The sequence below is a fragment of the Nicotiana tabacum genome, chromosome 8, assembly GCF_000715075.1.
Source record: "Nicotiana tabacum cultivar K326 chromosome 8, ASM71507v2, whole genome shotgun sequence".
Lineage (NCBI taxonomy): Eukaryota > Viridiplantae > Streptophyta > Magnoliopsida > Solanales > Solanaceae > Nicotiana > Nicotiana tabacum.
In genome coordinates, this window is record NC_134087.1 from 1,736,323 (window position 1) to 1,758,021 (window position 21,699).

At 36.9% G+C, this 21,699-nt stretch overlaps 1 protein-coding gene and 1 long non-coding RNA gene across 4 annotated transcripts in view; both read right to left on the bottom strand.

The window, feature by feature from the left end:
* The window catches only part of LOC107777063 (agamous-like MADS-box protein AGL11), a 29,773-nt gene extending 24,518 nt beyond the window's left edge, over positions 1 to 5,255 (bottom strand). Inside the window, exon 1 of one of the 3 annotated variants that reach the window (XM_075218879.1) lies at positions 5,051 to 5,255. The gene's annotated coding sequence lies outside the window, so the exon portion shown is untranslated. The remainder of the gene's footprint in view (positions 1 to 5,050) is intronic. The other 2 variants (XM_075218881.1, XM_075218880.1) reach the window with 2 other exon arrangements.
* A 15,712-nt stretch (positions 5,256 to 20,967) lies between these two features.
* LOC107797926 (uncharacterized) lies at positions 20,968 to 21,337 on the bottom strand. The gene is made up of 3 exons (XR_012694483.1): positions 21,316 to 21,337; positions 21,097 to 21,228; positions 20,968 to 21,007 (listed from the first exon to the last, which is right to left on the bottom strand). It is a non-coding gene; the product is annotated as an uncharacterized LOC107797926 (long non-coding RNA).
* Between the last annotated feature and the right edge of the window lie 362 nt (positions 21,338 to 21,699).

The following is a 21,699-nucleotide window of genomic DNA, read 5'->3' on the forward strand; positions in this document are numbered from 1 at the left end:
GACATCCAAGGGGGAGTGTTATGAATAGTTTGTACATTGGATACTACTTTGGATACTACATTGGATGCTACATTGGATGTCCATGTTGTGAATAACTTAAAGATTAAATTTCCTATTTTATGTCCATCATCTTTACTTTTTATACCTATAAAAGGCCATGTAATTGCAACGAAAAATTACACCAAAGTGAAAGAAGAAAACACTTCTACATTCTCTGTATCTCTTCTTATTTACATTTTACTGCATTGCTTTTATTTTATAACACGTTTACCTTTTTTGACTTAATTCTAGTAATGTCACGTTCAAGGCTGTTCTCCAACTGCTTCAAACGCCAAAGAGCTTAAGCCAGATGCCTGTTCGTGGATGGAATATAAGTTTAATGTTATAACTATTACTAGAAAACAACGGAATTTAATTTCAACAAACCATGTTTCTTTGAAATGGTCATACCATGTAAAGTTATGTCTTCACCGACAGCTTTATTATTTATTAGGTCGCGGCCTCGCGGTAATTAAATATTATAGAAGGGATAAAATGGCAACATTCTATTGGTTAAAGAAGGAAAAACAGTTTTAAAGAAATACTAAAATATGAAAAATGGAGGAGAAAAAGAGGTAAATGGGATCCACTTAAATTTTCCTTTCTTGCTTTCTTTGTTCTTTTCCCATTCTTCTCGTTTCTTTGGGTGTTTGGTACGATGAAAAATATTTTTGATGTTTTCCAAATATTTTTTAGTATTTGATTATAGAGTAGAAAATATATTTTAGAAAAATAATTTTTAATGTTATTCTCCTCACCTTTTGTTTCAAGTTTTCATGTTTTCTGTGCTCCCCCATCCCCACCCAAATGTCCAATATTTTCAGAATTTTATTTTCTCGAAGAATTTAATTATTCTTTAATAAATTAACATGCTTCTTTACTTTTTTTTTTACACAAAAATAATGTTAAAATTTTTGCGAAATAAAAGAAAATATTTGTTTTACATCATAAAAGAAATGAAAGAAAATATTTTTTTTATATCGTGAAAAGAAAATACTCATTTTGTTAAAATGAAAAACAATATTTTTCTACGTCACAAAAATACTGGAATGAAAGAGGTTTTTTTCACCAACCCACCTCACACCCCCCACACCCACCCACCCAACCCCTATCCCACGCCTTTCCACCCCATCCCTCTCTCCAAAAAGGTTTTTTTTTTTTTCAAATTTCAATGTTTTTTCCGTCACCACCCACCCTGCTACCCCTTCCCCAGGCAAGAAAATTATTTCTTTTTTACTTTTTTTTTGTAATTTCAAATTGCTATTTTTTTTAATTTTCTGCACCACCCACCCCACCCCGCCAAACCCCATCACTCCCCCTCCCCTTCCCCGGGAAAAAAATATTTTTTTATATATTTTCAATTTTAGTTTTTTCATCTTTCGATTTACAGGTTCGAAATTTTACAAGTTCAAAAGTTATGAGTTCGGAGGTTTATGTGTTTGGAAGTTATTTTCCTTAATTTGCGTACCAAACACCGGAAAATAAACAAGATTACTACTTGTTTTCCGAGAAAATATTTTTTTGAAAAATATTTTCCACGAAAAATATTTTCCTTTATACCAAACACAACCTTAATATTGTGTCTCGGCATTTAAAAATAAGAAGTCAGTATGATATAAACATCCTAAGAGTAGGTATATACGATGTGTCTTTAATTTCTTGCTCAAGTACCAATCTAATTTCTACGCATCTTTAATTGTAACGAATGTCCCGAATGTCCCTCAGAGAATTATGTGTACAAAGAACTACATGTGTGTGTACGTGTGGTGGTAATAGATTAGCAAACACCAGGTTCAAAGTGTATTTTGGGTACTCTAAAGCATATATTCAATCTGATGATGAAATTATTGATACTCCTACTATATGATTTGGTAACATTTTACTGAAAACCAGGAGGAAAAAACAACAAATTCAGAAATGATTTTCTGAAATTTGTATACGGTCGAAATTGGAGAGCTCGATATCAAAGACTTGATCATACCCCGAGCTCGAGTTCAAGAAGCTCGAATTAAGAATCGAGCCTGACCGAGATGTGCGCACCTTGAGAAGCAAATTGGAGACTCGTCATGATCTCCCTCGAGGGAAGTACAATTTTGATGACACTCAAGAAAGGGCAGAAATTTCTCAAGAATACGTGGATCAGGGCATAAATTATGGTATAAGATTTGTACGAAATAGTACGAGTCCGTACTAGGTTGTTATACAGTTGTACCAATAGAATTCTTTACCATAATAGTAAATGTACCATATTAGAGTTTTCCCCTCCTGGATAAAGGGGACCCCAATCATGTGTAAAGTGTTAGAATATACTATAAGTCATGCGTATTGTTATAGTATTCTTTATGAATAATTATTTATTTACTTGTTTAAATTCAATAAAGTTTCATTTTAAATAGATCATGTGTTGGTTTGTGCGTCCATTGCTTACATAGTAGATGATTTAGTGTATAGAGTTTAGCTTATACACGGAAGATTAAATCATCGGTTCTTGTAAGACATAAAAGTTAATGTTCACAATCTAATGATGGAATTGGACAAATCATCGAAATGATTGTAGCACAAGATTAAATATAATTTATCTTGATTATGGGAATGGTTTAATTCCAGCTTCCTATGCTAGTACATTTTGTATGTATTGAACGGATCAAGTAGAGATGAGTATTTTATACTGACTTTATAAAATAATTTCTCTAATCCATTTAATGTACTTATACTCTTAATCCTGATATAATTATTATTAGTTGTGTATGTCACTTGTTGTTTTGATTTATTAAAAGGCGAGATTCTTTCGCGAGTCAATAAGCCTGGTAAATTGGATAACAGTGATATACATTGGCGAAGTAATAATTAGTTGATGGAATCCACGTCTCGATTTTGAGATTGATGATACTCCTTTATGAAAGCTTATAAGTTTTCATGTGTAAACCCGGCTGGTGGATTTTATATCCGACACATGAAATAAGTTAAGTGTAAGTCTAAAGGAAGTAATCAATAAATTAAATAGTCAGTAATTTAATTTGATTGATTAGTATCTGAATCTTAACATGGGGAGTTAAATAAGGTTTTATGGAAGAATTTCGAAATTGAACTAAGGAGTGCAATTACGAATTTTTAGTGAAATAATTCATAATTTATTATGATGGAAATTAGTTTCAGAATTTCGAAATTAATATCATAATAGGAAGCCTTGTTAATTAAATTCTGTGGCCCCTACTGTGCCTAAATAATAGAAAATAGTGGAAACTGTTACTTGGTGAGAAAGAAAACGTGGAAACCGCCCCTTAGTGGGAGAAGGAAACCTAATAGGTTTTGAAAACGGTTTTGACCTAAAAAACGCATCTATATATATGGATATAAGGGCTGGACGTTTTTTGAACATGATTCTGACTAAGGTTTCTACTAGAATTTTGCCCACCCAAAATTTTCTATTTTCGGTTATTGTTTGGGTAACACAGTAGAAGACTGTGGAAATCTGCTGGTGTGTTTTCAACTGAGGAACGACATAGATTTGTTGTGTTTACGCTTCAAGAGGTAATCCTAAAATCTCCATACGTGCTAGTTGTTTAGATTACACGTGAATAAGATTCTGTTATTGCTTCCGCTGTGGTATATATTCCTACATAAAGATCATCTCATTCTCTGCAAAAAGGAACATTCTACCTTGCTTTCCTCATTTACTGTGCTCCACAACTGTTCTTCAGCTTTATTGCTATTATTTTATTGTTCATACTTATTTGCTCTAGACCCACCTTGAGGCCCCTGAGATTATCGAGCTCGAGGTCCCCATTGCTTTGGTAATATTGGTTTAGTTCACCAATTCTTTTTACTTACACTTAGTATTACTTGCTTATTTGATAGTATTGAAATAAATCACATATCTTTAAAACCACAAATCATATTTAATTATTACTCTTAATTTTTAGGGTAAACAGTTTGGCTGTATTAGTGATTATTTTAGTGCTAGTTTTTCTGATAACACACGTTATTATTCACACTTTTTCTTGTCAAAGATTCTTTGATTTCAGGCTAAGATATGTCTAACTCAACAAACGCACCCATGCATGAAAACGACGGTCTCGAATCCCTTGGAGAAAACAATGCAGTAGCTTCAAGGACCGGTGTGCCACCGCTAAACCCTGGGGTAGCACCAGCGCCTAACCCCGTCGATGTTGGTTCACACATTACCTTGAACGTCGATTTGGTCACGGATGTCGAATGAAGTGTACGCGGAGGGGATCAACCTGACGCTCAAAGGACACAGGCTCAAGGAGAAAGAGAAGTCAGTCCACAAGTGATTTTTGAGATGTTGCAAGCACAACAAGTTGTTATCGCCCAGTTACAAAGTCAGCAAAAGACTCTGAGCGTGGCTGGGCCAGAAACTGCTCATCGTGTTAAGACAACCCACCTCACACCCCCACACCCACCCACCCAACCCTATCCCACGCCTTTCCACCCCATCCCACTGCACATACCAATTACCTCCATGTTGGATGTAGTAGTAAGAAATATCAGCCATTAGTGTTGAAATATATATATATATATATATTTCTTGGAGAAGCTCCAAATGTAATTGGAGTATATATAAAATGTTTTTTCATTCTTTTTCTCCAGATGAAACTCCTTATACAAGAAAAGATGCATACAAGAACAATCTTGTGTCAACATAGGTACACAAGATATGCATGTCTCAAGGACAAGAAATAAGCAAAATGGTATGGAGAAATTAAGCTCTTGATCGATAAAAAGGAGTGAGAATTGAAAGAATGAAAAAATGAGATCTTTAAAATAAGAAAAAACAATTATTCTTTGAGCTAAGTTTGCAGAGATCTAAAGCTTGAATCATTTCCATACGTAACTCAAATTAATTTGCCATAATGAACAGAGAGAAAAACATTTCACGCACTGCAAAAAATAATGCATGGAAGAAAGTGAAACTAAAGGAAATTTTCATTATTTTTCTTACTAAATATTCCTCTTTTTTATGCTATGTAAAAAACCAACATAAACAGACCTGATTGGCTTCAATGGAAAATATTGCTATTTTCCGGCGACTTCAAAACCTTTCGGAAAGCTCTCACAAATTCCAATAATTAAGACTTTGTTATAGTCTTGGAATTACAACACTAGTAATACTCAGGAAAAAACCCCAATATTTTTATGCCTTTCTTTCTTTGTATATGCCTACCCTAAGTTTTAACTATCACTTAAAATTAAAGTGAAGAAATAGCTGGCCAAGAAAATGACATTGAAATGGCTTTTTTCCAGATATAAACCAGACGTGGTGTTGTGGTTTTGGTTTATTGCAGACCAAAATTTCACCAAAAATTGCAAAGCGTGTTACTTGGTTTCAACTTTACTAATATGTCCCCTTCTTCTACTAAATTTAAATCTCCTGTGTTTTTTTTTTTAATTATTAAACAAACAACACTCAGCTAATATAAATACTCCCTCCGGTCCACAATAAGTGACCAATTTTTTTTTTTATTTTGGTTCAAAATAAGTGTCCATTGTCACACCTCCTTTTTACCCGCGCCCGCAGGGGCGCGGAGGGATTAGGGGAGTTTTTTCAATTAAAGGACAATCGAAACGGGATTTTTTATTTAATTCAGAGTCGCCACTTGGGAGATTTATGGTGTCCCAAGTCACCGGTTGAATCCCGAATCGAGGAGAATATTGACTCTGTATTACAGCCCGCGAACCAAAAATCGGGATAAGGAATTCTGTTAACCCGGGAGAAGGTGTTAGGCATTCCCGAGTTCCGTGGTTCTAGCACGGTCGCTCAACTGTCATATTCGGCTTATTTATCTGATTTTAATATATGTTGAACCTATGTGCAAATTTTAACTTTTTACCGCTTTTATTATTATTATTATTTTAAAAGAGAATTGCAATGTTATTGAAACACGTTTTGAACCACGTTACATCAATGCACCCATGATTTTGGACACGTTTTAACATCGCTGAGATTTGAATTTGGGTCGCATAAATGTGCACTCGAGTTTAGGGAAGTAATGTTATTAAAGGCGCGCCTAAAGCGACTAGTATATTATTATTTTGGGTAAAGCGATGAAATTTTGCTAAACGGCCCATCCGAAATCTAAGTAATTTTACCAACACGTATAGAGGGCCCCGTAGCTTGTGTACTTTTGTTTGTCGAGGCTCGTCTCATTCATTATTTTTAATGGAATTTGCAACGCCGTGGAAATGCATCTCGAACCACGTCACAATCAATGTACCCGTGATTCGCGACACATTCGACTTCGTTGAGATTTGAATTTGGGTCACATAAATGTGCACCCGAGTTTAGCAAGATAACATTATTAAATACGCGCCTAAAGATAGTAACGCGTTGTTATTTTGAGAAAAGCCGTAAAGTTCGCTATGCGGCCTGTCTCGAAATCTAAGCATTTGAAATAACTGTCCGTTGAGGGCCCCGCAATTTGTAATTTATTCGGCGAGGCACGCCTCACTTATTTTTAAAAGGGTAAGCCTAAAGCAACTATAATTTTGCTATTTTTTATTGTCTCTAAAGTAAAAAAAAAAAAAAAGGTCCTAATTAATTTGTTTTAAGAGCCACTTCCCCATTTAAGAAAGAAACTTATAATTAATCCGCATCGGGCCTCCGAGGCCTACCCGTGGGACAACCGACTTTCATCTCCAAATCCAAGCATAACTTTCCTGATCGGTTAACTAATTAACAATGATTACAATTATTAGCTTAATAACACATTACCATTAATTTTCAATCTCGTTTTAACTATTGACAATGGCCTATTACTATCAGATTGAAAACATGTACCATAACATTATTATTACAACTAAAACATATTACTTGTCTAAACTACAACACTCACCAATGACAACATTGTCTAAAACTTACATAGATATACGCATTATAAAATATATAAAAGATAATTTTATAAGAATCCATAGATACAAGTTTGATTCTTAACAAAATATGAATAACGAATGCACTTTTAATCAAGAACTACATCTAAACCATACTTACTGATTTCAGCTCAATTTTATTAGTACAAGTAAAATTAATGAATTCCAAAAAAAACACTTTCCTGTTTCAGCTTGCAGCTTGCTTCTAATTTCAACAATTATACTACAAAGACAAAACTAAACCCATATGACTATTACATAATCACATTCCAAAGTCCAAACAGTCCCGGAATCAAACAACCCAAACAACTTATAAATAGTCCTAATTATACAGTCGTCTATTATTCATGTAACAGGAAACACATAACTAATATCAAATAGCATACAAGCATTCTATAGTTTGAACAATAAATCCTCTAGCCATTTCATTTCAGCTTCAACGAGCATACACTAAGATGATTCAAAGTAGTGTACCTGGAATCGAGAATAGCAGAAGAAGAAGATGAAAGGTAGGTCAACAGCAGCAGTAGTATACAATACAGCAACACCAAATTTGGAGTTCAAACAGCCACGAACACAACCAGTTCAGCCCAGAACACACAGCAGAAATAACACCCAGCACAAGCAGTCCAAAAACCCAGGAGTGAAACCAGAAAATACCAAGCAATTCACAGACAGGAACAGAATGTATTCAGAAATGAGACAGGAGAGGAGATTTTCTTATTTATGTTCTTCAGATTCTCAAATAAAGACACTCAGAACCTCAATTAAACAGTAACAAACTGATCCTGATTTTCAGTAGTAAAGAAGACCTCACTTTTTCAGTATTTAGCTCTCAACCTATTGAATTCTTTAGGGTAAAAACTCAGCTTGTATTTCACTCTTAAACTCTGAATTTCTGATGTCAAAATCCAGCCTAGACTCTCTTGAAAAACTGAAAGAGAACTGATTTTTCTTCTCCCAAAAACCAGCCCCTTTTCTGTTTTGAATGACCCTATTTATAACCAAACCTCAGCCCCCTTCCAGCTCTAAGGAGCACTTAGCTAATTAGGAAAGTATTTCTCCCCACTACTACATGTTTTGTTCTCCTTTTAATTCACTTGTCCCCCACTAGAGTATATTTTTCCCATTATCCCTTATCCTTCCCTTTATTTAATTGTTCAAACATGTATGGGCAACATATTTTAATCAATCCCCTTTAAGCCTTTCATACCATTATGTTTTGTTCCCCATTAACACTAAACAATTGCATTAGTTTAATGGTACTTTAGTATCCTACTGTCAGCCCATTCATCTTAAGCCATTTTCAAACCTTTTAAATCTCAAAATACCCTCCTAAAGTCCCTGAAATTACTGTCCTACCCAATCCCTTTCACTCTGCATTGAACCTTTCAACTCTAACCTATTCAAACCTACCAACTAACTAAGCTGAATCCAACAAACTACAATAGCTATAACCAATTCAAATTAGTTAGTAATTCAGGATATCAAATCAAATGGCACCAAAATGAAGACTAAGAGTCAGGGCAGCACATATTGAACTAACTATATTGGGGAACCAATCCTATTTAGCTCAGCACCAGATGAACTGAAATCAACTAGACGAGCATATGCCTTAATCAGATTGGAATACAAAAGAAGAAACAGCCAAAAGAGCCTTAAGGGGATTGACAAATTCAGGATAACAAATGACCAATAAATCCAGTTCAATGAACTGAATATACCAACAGGCTCAGTTCTAAGTTCAAATATACCAACGAGCTCATTTTAACACAAAATTTAGAACACAAACGAAGCAGGAGGGGAAACAGACAGGAATGAGCTATGAAATCAAAACCAAAATTAAACTACTATCGTGTTAAACTAACACTCAAGCATACCGGACTAATCGACGACACTTATTCAATCGATTACACAAATTATAACATATAACAATCCACAACAAACAGAAGCAATGATAAAATTGGACCAAATAAAAGGTCTGATTGGAGAAAGAAAAGAGTAATCGATAAAAGACGAATTTGAACTCATCTTAACAAACAAACAAACAACGAAACATGAAAAACAAACAGGGAAACAGAAGAAATACCTCAAAACTCAGAAACTGGACGACCCTGACTTGGACTCTGACTCGGGCCTTTAATTGAGGTCGAACAGACCTTAATCGAGTGTTCTCAATTGAGAATGCTTCGACTAAGGTCCACTGGACACCCAACTTCCTTTAATTTGGACAGATTTCAACCTTTGGTTTTCTAGGGTTCTTGGGGGTTCAATTTGGGGTTCGAACGGTTCTGGTCTGATTCGAACCAAACCAACGGTGGTTTGGTGATGAGGGAGGTCAAGGAAATGTCCGGTATGAGTTTGGGACTGGTTGGGGTAGGTTTAGGTTCTGCTCGAATCTTCGATTGAAGATTCGAGAAGCTAGAGGTTGATTCGAGGCAAACGGTTAGCGGATCTATAACGAGGGTGGTCAGATGGCTTAGGGGTGTTAATTTGGTGACCAGCGGCGTTGTTGCCGCCGGCTTTCAGGCGAAGGGGTTTCAGGGCGGCTAGGGTTTTGAGGGGTCGTCTCTGAGAGAGACGACTGAACATGGGGGGTCTGGTTTGGGGGGGTTCGAGGTGAGAGGTTGGACTTATATACGGAGGGGTGGTTTAATCCTGGTCGTTGGATCAAGCACGATCAACGGCCTGGATCAATTCACTTAAAGGAAATGGTGACGTTTGGTCATGCATCGAGACTGGGTCGACCTGGGTTGAAATGGACCGGGTTATGGGGGAAGCCTGGGACCGTTAGATCAAAACAAATCAATGGCTTGGATTTATTGGCCAGATACAACGTCGTTTGGATATATCTGAAGACGGACTGGACCGTTTGATCGTATGAGATTGGCGGTCCAGATTCACAATGCCCAAACGATGTCGTTCTGGACTGGTCGCAGGTGGACTAGATTTGGGGTGGGTATGGGCTGGTTTTTTTGGATTTGGGCTTGGCCAAATTGGCCCAACCGAATTTCCCTCTTCTTATTCTCTTTTCCTTTTCAATTTTCCTTTTTCTTAAAAATCCTAATTAAATTATAAAATCGACAATTAACTAAAAATATTAACTCTTAATAATAACTGTCACACGAAATTAAACATCAATAAAGATAAAATCACACAATTCGGACCTTAAATGCAAAAAAATGCAAAGTACATATTTTTGTAATTTTTCCATTTTGTAAAACAAACTTGATTGTTTAATTAATTCCTAAATTGTAAAATTAAATCCTAAATGCACATGCAACACATATTTTTTTATTTTTCTTAATTAAAGTAGAAATAAACATGCACAGACAAAATACAAATAAATCACAAACAACACAAAACCATTTCATTTTGAATTTTTTGGAGTAGTTCTCATAGGGCAAAAATCACGTGCTCACATCCATTTATATAATAAAGAAAGAATTCAATTTGTTTTTACAAAAGTACCCTTATGTACATATCCCTAAAAAGTTTTCTTACTCCTCATATTAAATATTTAATTAAGGGTAATTTAGTTATACTAGGTATTTTTGTATAGAATTTAGTATTTTCTTATTGGTATGTCAAAAGCAAATTGGTCACTTATTGTAGACCGGAGGGAGTATAGTAGAGTAATTTACCTGATATTGGTATTACAAACTTTCTGCTAGTAGCTAGAAACTATCGAGAATTCCAAGTATTCTTTATTTTTATTTTTATTCTGATTTCTGCATAATGTTGGTCTAAATTTAATTTAATTAAATGAAGAATTATGATCAGTGAAAATTTATATAGACGACCACAATTTTTTCGAGACTGAGATATAATTGTGGCTCTTGTTGTAATTTAACTTAGTGGTGTAAAAAACCTATACTCCTATAATATAAGATTTACGTACAAATGGAAACTCATATATATAAATATATTTATCTATTGGGCATAGGTAATGTGAAGTTTCTCTTGAGGAGTTGACGGATTAGGGTTTTTGTAGAACTACAAGTGAAAATTAGGGTTTTTGTTGAGCTCCATGTACAAGTCAGCAAGTCTATGCTTTAAGACTACAGCATGAAGCATTCTCTTACAACATCATTTTATGAGAAATTAAGTGTTGTTTTGTACAAAAATCACCCATTTTTTATATATGTTCTTTCGTGACTTTTTGGGAGGATCTTAGTTTTTGCACTTTCCAAATCAAATAGAGGGCACGTTTTTTTTAAAATAAAAATAATAAAATAATTGAAAAAATAAAAAATAAAAAAATGAATTTATATCTTTCTTGACTTTAGGCTTTCCAATTTATCATGAGATAATTTATAGCTAATATCTATAGTTTTATTAGATCACAAATTTCAAAAGCATTTTTTTCTTAAACTTCGCACTCAATCAAACTGCATCACATAAATTGGAAGGGACAAAAGGAGTAATATATCTTTCACTATATTGATTTAAGGCAGAATGGCCTAATTGGCACCTATACTTGTGTCACATTGTCAAGTCGGTCCTCCTACTTTACTTTTTTCATCTAGACACTTTAACTTATTCAAAATCTATATTTTAAACCCCTCTCGTTGACCAAGCACATGTGGTAAAATAATGGTTGAGCTGGACAAAATGAGTGTAATTCACGCGAATAATGAGCGTGAATATTAACATTTTGAACCAGAAATAATTAAAATAAAAAGAAAAAATTATTAAAATAAGAATAAAAAATAAATAAGTAAAAAGAAAAAGAAAAAAACAAAAGAGACAAACAACAATATTAAACCCCTCATGTACGCCTTCTTCTTCTTCCCCACTCCCCGACCCTCTCCCCCCTCCCCCCTAACCCCACAACAACATCCCCCTCCCTTTTCGTTCCCCCCTGTACGTTCTTCTTCTTCTTCTTCTTCTTCTCCACTGCCCCCTCCCCCCAACAACACTCCCTCCCTTTTTTGTTCCCCTCCCCGTACGCTTCTTCTTTCTCTACTGCCCCGATTCCCCCCACCCCCCCCTCCCCTTCATTTGTGAAGTCCAAAATATATAGATGTGTGGGTTGTATAACTGATGTGAGTAAGTGGTGAGGAGTGTGTGTATTGGGAAAAAATTGAATTTATATTAAAGATGATGTGGCATGACACGTGGATTAGTTAAATGGTCAAAGAGCAGCAATTGACTAAGAGGCACGGATGGAGACAGCCACGGGAAGAAGAATTTAAATAGGCACGAGACGACGTATAGATACGAGTCTCGTACCAATTTAAATTATTTACAGCCAACGGATTAGAAGGCATTGAAAGCAAGGATCTGATGACAGAAAGGAGTCCAAATTCATTATTAAATACTTGATACGTTACAAAATTGGTATTTAATAGGAATGATTGTATAACGGCTTATTTAATGTCATTTATTACTCATGATTATATCATTAAAGCTGAGGCTTCATTCCTTTACCTAGAATTATCTATAAAAGGAAGAAGTATCATCATTTGTAAGGACACGGAATACTATTGAGAATTTATTGAAATACATATCTATTTGCATTTTACCATCGTTCTCAAAAGTATTTTATTTTTGTCTCCTGATTATCAGTAACCCGAATTTCTTTTTTAGCTTTGACCAAAGACTCAGATTTTTGGTTAAACAAATTGGTTCCGTTACCGGGAATCTAATAATCTTTCCTTTTAAGCTATATCTTATCTATTGTCGTCACCATGTCAAACAACAACGCCGACAACAACAGTAATAACACATTGGGAAACCATGAGAATCAAATACATCAAAATCAAGATATCGTGGTTCCCTCTCCTTTAAATTCACCACGTCAATCTCGTGAAGGCACTCCTGTTACTGAATCCCGTGCTGATCAACAAGAGCAATCTGAACATTTTGAAGGAGTTACAACTGAAGCTTTGCAAAATCTAATCGATGCACAGGTCGGCAAAGCTCTTTAGGCACTTGTTAGTCGATTGCCTGCTGCGCCACCTACACCAACTCCTAATAATAATACATTGGAGAACCCCCGTTCTGGTCTTGATAATTCTGGAAACGGAGCAACCCCCAGTGAACCACAAGAAGGGGGGCAGGTAATTTAAATAATTCATATTTGCAAAATTTAGTACTAACCTTGCAGAAACAGCTGAAGGAACAAAATGAGCGTATTGAACAAATCCCTGGAGTTCCGCCTGTAATAAAAGGAGTAGACATGGACAAATACTCACAACAACCATGGAAGCCTAGTGCTGCTCCCCTTCCAATTCCGAAAAAGTTCAAAATGCCTGATATCCCGAAATATGATGGTACTACAGACCCACGTGACCACGTGACTGCATTTACAACCGGCGTGAAAGGCAACAACTTGACCAAACAAGAAATTGAATCAGTATTGGTCAAGAAATTTGGAGAAACACTCACCAAGGGTGCATTAACTTGGTATTCTCTTTTATCTGAAAATTCTATTAATTCTTTTACTGAGCTTGCAGATTCTTTTATTAAAGCATATTCGGGAGCACAAAAGGTTGAGAAAAGGATGGAAGATATTTTCAAAATCAAACAAGGGGATTCGGAATTGCTTAGAAACTTCATTGATAGATTCCAACGTGAAAGAATGACTCTACCTCGTGTGCCAGACAATTGGGCTGCTATAGCTTTTGCAAGTAATTTAAATGACAAAAGTTCTGAAGCCACGAGACGACTCAAAGAAAGTCTTCGAGAATTTCCTGCAACCACATGGAATGATGTTTACAACAGGTATAGCACGAAGCTGCGAATCGAAGAAGATACCGTACCTAAGCTCCATCATGAAGAAAGGGGCGATACGCGAAGGTCAGAAACCGAAAAAAGATCAGGTAAAAACAGATACGATCCATATATGGGACCCGCAGGAAAGGACCCACGATCGAAACAAGATAGCCAGCAATACGATCAAAAGTCAAGGAACCGGGATTCTGGCTCTTCTTCAAAGTTCAGGAATGATCGGAACAGACAAGAATCACGTGATGATGACCGGAGTTTAAAGGCACAATTCGGTGGATATAATTTTAATGTCTCTACCTCCGAGCTCGTGGATGTTTTAAGAAGTATGGGAGATAAGGTACGGTGGCCGAAAGAGATGCGGTCAAATCCAAGTAGACGCAATCCGGATCATTGGTGCGAATTTCACAACGATCACGGGCACAAAACTTCAGAATGCAGATTCCTGCAGAGTGAAGTAGATCATTTATTGAAGCAAGGATACCTCACTGAGTTATTTAGTGAGAAAGGAAAATAAGCTTATATGAAAAACAGACAAGAACCACCACAACCTCCTTCACCCAAGAGGACAGTGAATGTCATAAGCGGGGGAGAAGATATTCATGGCGTAACCTACACAGCTTCCAACAAGATTTCTAAGGTAATGATTACACACGGGAAACGGGTGCGGCAGGTCCTTGAAAATGAAAGCATTTCGTTCAATGACGCAGATACCGAAGGAGTGACAACTCCACATAATGATGCACTGGTAATATCTTTACTTGTACATGATACTAATGTAAAACGAGTTTTGATTGATCCAGGAAGTTCTGTAAATATTATATTACTAAGGGTACTGCGGGAAATGCAAGCTGAAGACAAAATGTTACCCAAGGCGCACACCTTGTCAGGCTTCGACAATTCAAGTGTAGTAACAAAAGGTGAGGTAATACTAACAACTTTTGCTATGGGTGTTGTGAAGGAAACTAAATTTCAGGTAGTTGATATGGAAATGGCCTACAATATGATCATGGGAAGACCATGGATACACGATATGGATGCTATCCCATCAACCCTGCATCAGGTTATTAAATTCCCATCACCATGGGGAATTTGTCAAATTCGTGGGGATCAGCAGATGGCTAGAAGTGTCAATGCTGTAACAAGTACGAGCGCCGTAAATAAAGCAAAATAGCAATTACAGGAAACAGTTGAAGGTAAAAAAGATCAAACTTCAACTGAACAAGAGAAAACAGATTTGGACTCAAGGCCTGACACAATTCAAGAACCTGAAGAGAATGAAAGCATCAAAACGACGATTGAAGAGCTTGATGCAGTGATGTTATTTGATCAATGGCCTGAACGGAAGGTTTATATCGGGGCTAATTTAAACACGAACATGCGAGATATGATAATCGAATTTTTAAAAGCTAACTTAGACTGCTTTGCTTGGTCCCACGCTGATATGACAGGGATACCACCAAATGTGATGACTCACAAACTCAACGAGGACCCTTCTTTCACATCAATAAAGCAAAAGAAACGGAAACAAGGTGCTTTCAAGAACCAGGTGATTCAGGATGAAGTCCAAAAATTATTAAAAATCGGATCAATCCGTGAGGTAAAATATCCTACTTGGTTAGCTAACACGGTGGTTGTACCCAAGAAAAATGGTAAGTGGCGTGTTTGTGTAGATTATACTGATTTAAATAAAGCCTGTCCAAAAGATTCCTTTCCCTTACCGCATATAGACCAACTAATTGATGCAACCGCAGGTCATGAAATTTTAAGTTTTTAGATGCATACTCAGGATATAATCAAATTAAAATGGATCCTGTTGATGAAGAAAAAACTTCTTTCATCACAGACAGGGGGACTTATTGTTATAAAGTAATGCCCTTTGGTCTCAAAAATGCTGGGGCAACCTATCAAAGGTTGGTCACCAAAATGTTCCAAGAACATTTAGGGAAAACAATGGAGGTATATATAGACGATATGCTCGTCAAAACCCAGCAATCTCATGATCATATTTCTCATCTATCTATTACTTTTGAAATTTTGCGAAAATTTAATATGAAACTCAACCCAGAAAAATGTGCATTTGGAGTTGCATCAGGTAAGTTTTTGGGTTTTCTTGTTTCTAACCGTGGTATTGAAGTGAATCCTTCTCAGATCAAAGCAATAGAAGAAATCCCGGATATCCTTACTAATAAAAAGGAAGTACAACGATTAACGGGAAGAATTGCAGCTTTGGGGAGATTTATTTCCAAATCCTCAGAAAGGTGTTTTAAGTTTTTCTCTGAACTTAAAAAGCAAGATCATTTTGAATGGAATGAAGATTGTCAGCAAGCCCTTAGAAATTTGAAAGCTTATTTGTCAAAACCACCGTTGTTGGCAAAACCGAAGGTAGGGGAAAAACTTCTCATTTATCTGGCCGTATCTGAAGTCGCAGTAAGTGCTATTTTAGTCCGCGAGGACCAAGGTAAATAATCTCCTATTTATTACGTAAGTAAGTCCTTATTGGAAGCTGAGACACGATACCCACAGCTAGAAAAATTAGCATTAGCTTTGATCATGGCATCTAGAAAGTTAAGACCTTATTTTCAATATCATCCCATTGTTGTAGTTACTGCTTTTCCGCTTCAAAATATTTTGCATAAACACGAACTTTCAGGAAGATTAGCAAAATGAGCTATAGAACTAAGTGAATATGAAGTTATTTATCAACTCAGGACCGCTATAAAGTCTCAAGTACTAGCTGATTTCGTGGCTAATTTTAGCCAGGGGATGCATTTAGAAGCAGAAAAAGAATTATTAGTTTTTAATGGTGCGAACCCGGGGACTTGGGTTTTATACACTGACGATTCATCTAATGTAAAAGGGGCAGGCTTAGGAAAGTCCTCGTACCACCTGCGGGTGAGACCATTAGACAGGCTATAAAATGTCATTCTATAACTAACAATGAAGCAGAGTATGAAGCTGTAATTGCAGGTTTAGAATTGGCACGAGAACTCGGCATAACACAGATTATAATCAAGAGTGATTCTCAACTCGTGGTTAATCAGATGTTGGGGACTTATACAGCCAGATAGTCACGAATGCAAGAATACCTCGCAAAGGTACGGGAGTTTATAAAGCAATTCCAAACTTGGAAAGTAGTGCAGATCCCAAGAGATGAGAATGTAGAGGCAGATGCTTTAGCAAACCTTGCATCCGCAGCAGACGTGGCAAACAATACAGATGCTTCAGTCATACATCTATTTCATTCCGTTCTTGAACCTGATAAAAACGAGGTAAATTTTAATCATCTAACATGGGATTGGAGAAATGAAATTGTTGCCTTTTTACAGCACGGAACCGTGCCTAATGACAAAGGAAAGGCTTACGCGCTTCGCAAAAAAGCTGCACGATATTGTTTATATCAAGGTAATCTTTATCGAAAGATGTTCGGCGGACCACTAGCAAGGTGTCTTGGTCCCTCTCAAACCGAATATGTCATGAGAGAAGTACATGAAGGACATTGTGGGAATCACGCAGGAGGACGGTCATTGGTAAGAACGTTAATTCGCACAGGATATTATTGGCCTAAGATGGAAGAAGAGGCAACCAGTTTCGTGTCCAAATGTGATAAATGTCAAAGGTACGGCAATAATATGCACAGACCAGCTGAGTTACTACATCCTGTTTTAGCCCCTTGGCCCTTTATGAAATGGGGAATGGATATCGTAGGTCCACTTCCACAAGCAAAAGGTCAGGTAAAATTTCTACTTGTACTTACAGATTATTTCACTAAATGGGTAGAAGCAGGGGCATTTAAACATGTACGAGAAAAAGAAGTTAAAGACTTCATATGGCGAAATATAATATGCCGCTTTGGAGTACCAAAGGATATCGTGTGTGACAATGGACCACAATTCATTGGAGCACAAGTTACAGAATTTCTTCGAAGTTGGCAGATCAAAAGAATAACGTCTACGCCATATCATCCAGTGGGGAATGGACAAGCAGAATCAACTAACAAAGTTATTATCAATAACTTAAAAAAGAGGTTACAAGATTCAAAAAGTAATTGGCCTGAGGTGTTACCCGGAGTACTATGGGCTTATCGTACAACGACCAAAATAGGCACTGGAGAAACACCATTTTCGATGGTTTATGGTACGGAAGCCTTAATTCCAGTTGAAATAGGTGAGCCAAGCACACGGTACGATCAGGCAACGGAGGAATCCAATAATGAAGAGATGCGGGTTAGCCTAGATTTACTTGAAGGAAGAAGAGAAGCTGCTTTGATAAGGATGGCAGCACAAAAGCAAGTAATAGAACGATATTACAATAGGAAAGCACGCCTCAGATTTTTCAAAATTGGGGACTTCGTGCTTAAAAAGGTGTTCCAATCTGCAAAAGCTGCTAACTCAGGAAAGCTAAGTCCAACATGGGAAGGACCATACAAAGTCCGTGGCATTGCGGGAAAAGGAGCATACCAGTTGGAAACAATGGATGGTAAAGTTTTACCCTCACATTGGAATGTTGTCCACTTAAAAAGGATATTACTTTTAAGAAAGTACCTACAGTCAGGTATCATCATGTTAAAATTTCTCTCTTGGTTTATTAATATTTTACTAACGATTTTAGATGCTAGGCAAAATATCCTAACTCGTGCCAAATGATGAGTCACAACCTGCAAGGCAAAATGGAGTATTCTTAAATTCCTAGCCCAGGGTTACAATTAATCTGATGGAAATACACACGAGTTAGGCAGTCTTCATCTATAATCGCACCGTCGAGTCCCGTATATCTTTCTGTTTCAAGAAAAGGGCCAAAGTAAAAGAAATAAACAAGTGCTCGAGGTTTCATACTTCACCGCTCAAACACTTGGGGGACTACATATTATACACAGATATGTTCAGAGAAACAGATACGAGTATCGAACAAAAATCGGCCACAAAGAAGCAAGTGTTGAGAAAAAGTTACGAAGTCTTCAGCATTCATGAGAACAACAGAGTCATCTCTCAAACTCATAAACAAAGTCACCTCTCAAACCCTTCTTAACATGTAAAGATAGGGTCATGACTATGTACTGAAACAGGTTATGAAGAAAAACCTTGTTTATTTTATGTTATTTACAAATCTGTTACAAGAAAAACAGTTACGAGAAAAGTTGTAGATGTATTGTAATACATGTAACAGTCAAACACTTGTTAAAAGTTTATGAATGAAAACTTGCCAAAGTTGTTTCATACAAAACGTGTGTTTTCCTATTACTTTCATCGTATTATAACACCATTATGAAGTTGAGACGTCTTCTTCATTAAGTGTCGATAAAATAAAAGGGCCCTCTTTTATAAGCCTCATGTTAATAAGTCATGAGAAGAATTATAAAGCATTTTCAAAGGATAAAAATGCTAAACTATTCTATAAGTCCTAAACAAGTAAGGAAAAGGCAAGAGTAGAACACATTGAAGTACTAACAAAACTTCTTAATATAATTAAAAAGACTAAGTAGAAACTTAGTCAATAAAAGTTTATACAAGTGCCCCATTATGATAACTGGGGACTTTCACCAAAAAATCCCTTAAAAATTAAGGGATAAAACCATCATCCAATTGAAGGGGTTAGCACATCAGAAGTTGCAACAGGAACGATTTCAGCAGAGCTTGAAATGTTAGGATCAATTGAAGGGGTTGTCACGGAAGCTTCAACTTCCACAGACTGGGTCATAGAAGTTTCACCCTCTGAAGCTGGAATAGCAACATTTTCAGTTGAAGCAGGAATTGTAATCCCAATTGCTGTAGTATTCACTTCCTCATTTAAAAGTTCTTCTGTTACAGGAACTTCAAGTGCAGGAGAAGGAGTATCAGTAGACTGTTGGCTTTTCTCGATGGTATCTATGACTTTGGCCAGTTCAGACTGCAAGTCAAAACCTTCTTGAGCAGCTTCCGTCAAAGCATCACGACGAGAATTCAGGAAAGCCCAACTCACTTCTTTATTAAAATTTTCCTCTAGAAGTCCATATTCCTTTTCCCACATAGCAAGATCGTTTTCTAAAATTTGATATTCAGCTAAATGAGAATCAAGGGAAGCTTCAAGAGAAGCATGAGAACTCTTCAAGGCATGAATCTCGTCAGAAGAACTCTGTAAGTCAGCCTGAGCTTGAGTCAAGCTTTGCACTAACTCTCCTGCATATTCTTCCTTTCTAGCCAAAAGTGCCTTTAGCTCTCTAACTTCTTCACTAGCCCTGGATAATTGTTCTGACAAAGAGCATTCCAAAAGCTCTTTGTCTCTTTTCAATTGGCTTGAAGAGGCTTTGACAATTGCCAGTTCAGAAGTTAAACCACAGTTTTGCTGCTCCAGGAGATTTTTATCTTCTTGCAACTCCTCTATGGTCCCTTGAGCATTCTCGAACTGCTCCTTCCAATTGGTTGCTTCAAGCTGGGCTCCCCTAGCTATTTCCTCGGCCTCGTGGACAGCCTTTTCAGACTCACGAGCTTTTCTTTCCAGTAGGGAAATTCTTCTCATTAATTCCGTACTAATAAAGTTAGCCTATAGAGGTAAGTCATGGAAATGAGAGATTGAAGATAATTAAAAAAAAAACTTGTTGGTAGAAATACCTTCAAAGTAGAATGAACTACGTCATTCATCAAAGTTAAGCAGCTATGGCTCTCCGTCTTCTTCTTCTCGATATCTCCAATTAGAGGTTCGATCCAAACATCGGCTCTGTCGGTCTTCCTCAAGAGGCTATGATTGGCAGGAACCTCCAAAGTAACACTTCTCATTGTCATATTTCCGCTGCTAGAACCTGTCTCTGTATGATGAACAGAGGGAAGAGGAGCAGTGGAAGGAATGGAAGGAAAAGATGTAGAAACCAACACCGGAGCGGAAGCAGGTGCGGTTGAAGCAGCCAAGGGAACGGATATAGGAGCGGTAGAAATTGGAAAAAGAACGGAAGTCGTCAAAACTGGTAAAGAAATACTTACGGCTGGCAGAGGAATGGAGGAAATAGGAACAAATGAGGAAAGAAGAGCTTCATCAAAAACAGGTCCGAGCTCGCCACTCCCGAAACCACTGTCAAAAAGGTGTTGAATTGACTCATTATTATCTCTTGGTTCGGCGTCCTCATCAGATTGAATCAAAACAGGCTCGGTGGCGGAGGTACGAGCAAGAGTGTTTTCAATTTCATTATCAATGATTATTCATCTCCTGGCCCTTGGCCTAGTAATTAGGGAGGTAACCTCCTCTTCTTCTTCAGAACTTTCCTTTGTAGCTTTCCTTTTAGGCTGCAAGGCTCGAGCCTTATCTAAATCCATAGCAGCATTCGCAGACATGCGAATGGTCATAGCTACTTCAGCCGTCATTCCTCTAATGCCAAATCCTGATTAAAGGATGGATATACATGATTAAAGTTGAGAAAAAAGTGCTTAACATGTAAAACAAACAAATTTCATAAAAAAGGGGGGATACCATGTGTTTTGACTTTCCAGCCATGTAAAGAAGAAATTGATTTCCAAGTTCTCTGCTCCCTAGTAGCAATCTTCAAAAGTGAGTCTACCCAACCACGAAAGTTGGGAATAGGTTCCACATCTCCCATGGTTGCTACAAAAAACCAAGAAGGGACGAGGTTAAAAACAACATTCTTTTGAAATTCTCAAAAGTAGGTACGGTAAATAAAAGGAAACCTACGTTCAAAATTCCACTTCTCAGGGAAGGGAATATTTGTTTCACCAATCAAGTCCACTGTACGGACAACAACGTAACAGATATACCATCCACTATCTTTATCATCCTCAGGATTTACCAAAACTTTTTTGCTCCTTGCAGTTAAGGTGAAAACCCCATGGCGTATTAAGTTAGGATGGTATAGATGAATGAGGTGAGAAAAGGTGAAATTGACATTGGCCTTGGAGGATAAATATCTCAAACAAGTCACTGTTCTCCACACCAATGGACCAATTTGGGCCAAACAAATTGTAAAGAAACGACAAAAATCGAGAATAACTGGGTCAATCGGAGGATTAAAACCTAAAGTGAATGGGTAAGTGTAAACAGAAGAATACCCATTTCTAA